Source organism: Triticum dicoccoides, chromosome 5A (assembly GCF_002162155.2).
Source record: "Triticum dicoccoides isolate Atlit2015 ecotype Zavitan chromosome 5A, WEW_v2.0, whole genome shotgun sequence".
Taxonomy (NCBI): domain Eukaryota; kingdom Viridiplantae; phylum Streptophyta; class Magnoliopsida; order Poales; family Poaceae; genus Triticum; species Triticum dicoccoides.
In genome coordinates this window covers 663,703,439-663,707,660 of record NC_041388.1, presented here as the reverse complement: position 1 = coordinate 663,707,660, position 4,222 = coordinate 663,703,439, and positions in this window count along the sequence as shown.

Here is a 4,222-nt window from a genome sequence, read left to right as displayed (position 1 = left end):
ACCATCAGTGTTATGGAGCATAAATACCACCCCAAACCGATCTACGGGATATACACCCTTTTTCCTGGTCTATGGGGCTGAGGCTGTCCTCCCTAGTGATATTCGTCACGACTCGCCCTGAGTCGCGAATTATGTTGAAGCAGATAATGAGCAAGCACGCCAAGAGGCCCTGGACCTGTTAGATGAGAAGCGAGACATGGCTTTGGCTCGGTCGGCGGTTTATCAGCAAGACCCGCGGCGTTATCACAGCCGCCGGGTTAAGACAAGAACCTTTCAAGAAGGCGATTTGGTACTTCGGCTCATTCAAGACCAGACTGATATGCATAAGTTATCCCCACCTTGGGAAGGGCCTTTTGTGGTCAGCAAAAAACTACACAACGGATCATACTACCTCATTGACGTTCGAGAAGACTCACGTAGCTCTGAGGAGGAGACCCGGCGGCCATGGAATATAGCTCTCCTACGGCCTTATTACACTTGAAGCCACATGCTTTTCATATGTACATATTTCAACAATGTACATATTATGATTAATATAATAAACCGACATCCTTGCTATCAAGCAGGGCCTCCGCCATTTTTTCTTCAAATATCTGTTAACATGGGGGCTTCCTGTTCAAACATAGGTGTATTAACCAAAGAGAACATAGCATTACTACCCTCCTGATGCAGCTATCATGCCACAACAAAGCTTGGGAGCTTCACACCCAAGGGGCCAAAGAGAGTCTTGTTGCTACGCACAACTCAAACATAGGCACCCATTGAGCACAGCTCACAAAGTTACTTGGGGGCTCTTTGCGTCAAATACCAAAGAGTTTGAAAGGACCCTTGGAGCTGGGTATCGACCCACGGCTTGGAAGCCTGGTGTATTCACCTAAAACCCCGGGTTAGCATGCCTTCATCAAGTAAGCCACTCCTATCCAGGTAATCCTGGCACGACCCGTCGAACGTTTGACAGTTACTCTCATTGAGACCCTGAACTTGTCAAAGTTAAAACGATGATTGGTTAGTTGGAGGGCCATCTTAAAAGGCTTCGCCAAAATGGTTTAACTCAGTGGCCTGGCAGCCCATGAAAAGCCTCGATTTGGGCCTGGCAGCCCTCGAAAAGCCTCGACTACAGTTTTTTGTTTGCTTTTTTCTGCCAAGTTTTTGTTTTTCATGAGGTCTATGTTAAACCGGAGTTTCTTAACCCGGCATGGCTTATGGATCTTCTATTAAAGTATACAATTAAAGGTAATCCGGCATCCCTCAAAACCGTTCTGGCTTTGACACTTTGTCTCCAGCAATCGGCCGGTGTTCATCACAACCCGGTTTTATATCATATATGCCAACATGGCATGGTGGAAGTTGGGTTTTCACCTTTTCTTCACATCACAATTGGTAAACCAACAGCAATGTTTTATATCATAGGTATGATTTATTATTGCTGCAACCGTAGTTGCTTACCAAGTTGTGTTGGGTATTTTGACCCATCCGGTGATAAACCGCCTGGACAGATTTTCCTTATGCAGGCATAGGGACTGCATAATATTGTAAAGATACATAAGCCAGTACTGAAATTCTCATGATAAATCAACGCAAAGTATATCCCGCTGCACGAGGGCAACGGATCAAAGTATTTCCACTAGCTTATTACAAGGCGCTTGAAGGCCCAAAATATGGTGTTCCCAGCAGAACAAGGTTTCTGGAGCATCACTCTAATTGCCGGATCAAGTCTCATTACCATGTTGATACGAAGTTGATGGGTCATCTGGCGTCGGTTTAGCCTCCTCTTCCCCACCTAGCGGCTGGAAGTTTGTGGTGGTCCAGTCAATCCGGGTTAAGGCCTGAAAGATAGCTTCTTCATTGATAAGTTCTGACGGATCAATGTCAGGGGCATAAGTGTGCTTACGGATTCCTGGAATAAGATTTTGCGCCTCCGGAATGACAGGCTTAACCCGTTTGTTGTTGGCATCATAATAAGACCAGTGAACCATCAAGTTAGCATCTTCTCCCAGCTGACTCGCCAGAGGATGCATCTCCCTTGTCACTCTTTTAAGGGCTGCATCATCAAAATCTGCCCCGTTTTCTTGTGTGCTTGGAAAGCCTTTTGCAAGTTCAACCGGATCCAAGTCAGCTATCCATGCTTTGGCTCGGGTAAGTGCCAACAAAGCGCCGGCTCTGGCAGCAGATCGCTTCACCTCTTCTAGCTGTGCTGGTACCATGGATAGCCTTGTCAGAGTATCCTTGATCAGTGTTGGGGCCGGTTTGTCATAGGAGGTTGCACAGATAACCCGTTGAGCACCGGAGTAAAGTTGTTCCAAAAGAGTATACGCTGCTTTTAGCTTCATCCGTACATCTGAGTCCAGATGAGTAATGCGGCTCCCTGCAACGGTTTAAGAATTTCATATTTCAACCGGCACCTTACGAGATGGGTATTTCAAATAATTTGCTAAGGAGTACTTACCAAATACTGCGAAGGTCATGGCGTTTACTTGGCACTTTAACCCAGAAAGTTCTTCTGCTACCGGTTTAAGTGCAGATTCGGCGTCTTCAGCTCGTTTCAGCAATGTCCCCTTTTCAGTGTCCTAGTTGGCATGTTCCGTCTTGAATTCTTCTTTCAGTCGTTCTATGGAAATTAAAGCGGCTCGAAGTTCATCTTTAGCTTTGGAAGATTCTTCTTTCTGAGATTTGATAATTTCTTGAAGATCAGTAATCTGCGTCCTTTGATGGTTTATGTCAGCCTGCCAAAATCAAGAGGAGCATTTCAATATTTTATCAAAAGTCCCAAGCATACAAGTGGTTCTACACTTGGCACTTGGGGGCTAATGTGGATTAATTCGTTCTTACTGCTTATTCAAAGTCCCAGAATTCATACAAGTTTCAATCCTGGCACTTGGGGGCTAATGCAGATTAATTCGTTCTTACTGCTTATTCAAAGTCCCAAGGATTCATACAAGTTTCAATCCTGGCACTTGGGGGCTAATGTGTGTTTGTTCAAAAAACTTAAAAGTCAATAATGTGCAGTTTGGAAATTCAAAGTCCCAGTTTGTTTTTACAAATTTAAACCGACCCTTGGGGGCTATAGGATACAAGGCAGTGAAAATACAAAGATAAGGAGGAAAATGTTTACCTCATAATGTTCCTTCATCAGATTTACCAAGTCAGCCTCAGTATCTCGACTTGTATAAAGCCGGTTCAAGAAACCGGAATGAAGATCCTGGGCAGAAAGATTAGCATATTTTGACATATCAGTTTCCATCTTCCTCTTGCCCATTGAAATAAACTCATCCTTGGCGGTATGTTTTGCCAAGACAACTGGATCACCCAGAGCGGTATAAGCAGTGCCAGTAACAATAACGTCATCGTCTTTGGCTGGGCTTGGCGGATTAGCACTTGACTTCAGTGGATCAGCAGCCAGACTTGCAGGCATAGCATGTGGACTTAAGGTATCCTCATGCATGGCCGGATCAACTTCTGGCGGATTAACATTGATAGTTGGCTCTGGCAGAGTAAAATCATCCATGAGATTATCGAGATTTTTATCAACATCCTCAGGAGTTTTCTCCGGCTCAACTTCACCGGTAGGGGCACTGGTCTTGGCCTTCTTACTCAAACAAGCTTGATCACTAATATTAAAACAAAGATTAGCACGGTCAACTGAGTTATGAAAGAGAAGGGAAGAGTACATATTTACCCAGGGACGGTTTTCAGGGGAGGCAGCTGAGTGGTTGATGAACCGCCAGACGAAATAGAAGATGCCTGATAATTTCAATCAGATGAATTGAGAGGGCATTGGAAGAAACCTTTCAAAAGATAACATTTTTCAGAAGAACAAGCAACCTCTGGACGACGTTTCCGGTTTGGGGTATGAGGTAAACCGGAAGAAGTGACCTGTTGACCACTGTGTCGGGTTGTGCGACGCCCTTCGGTTTGTTGTGTCTTCAAAGAAAGTTTTTGATCCAAATGAGCAACAGGGTGAGAGCATTTCACTTTTTGAACTGCACGACGAAATCGTTGCACCAGCACAAGTTCCAAGTCAGAAGAAAGACAAATTACCTCATCATGATCTGCATGGCTGGCCTCCGCATCATCCTGGAAATAATCATTGTCAGTAAAATATATGGATAGAAGTCAAGGGAGATCAAACTTTACCTCTTCAGCCGAGTCATCAACATCTGCTGGTGGTTCTGAAGACTCAGCAGTTTTCTTTTTGGCAGCTTTCTTGATGACCTTGGTCTTA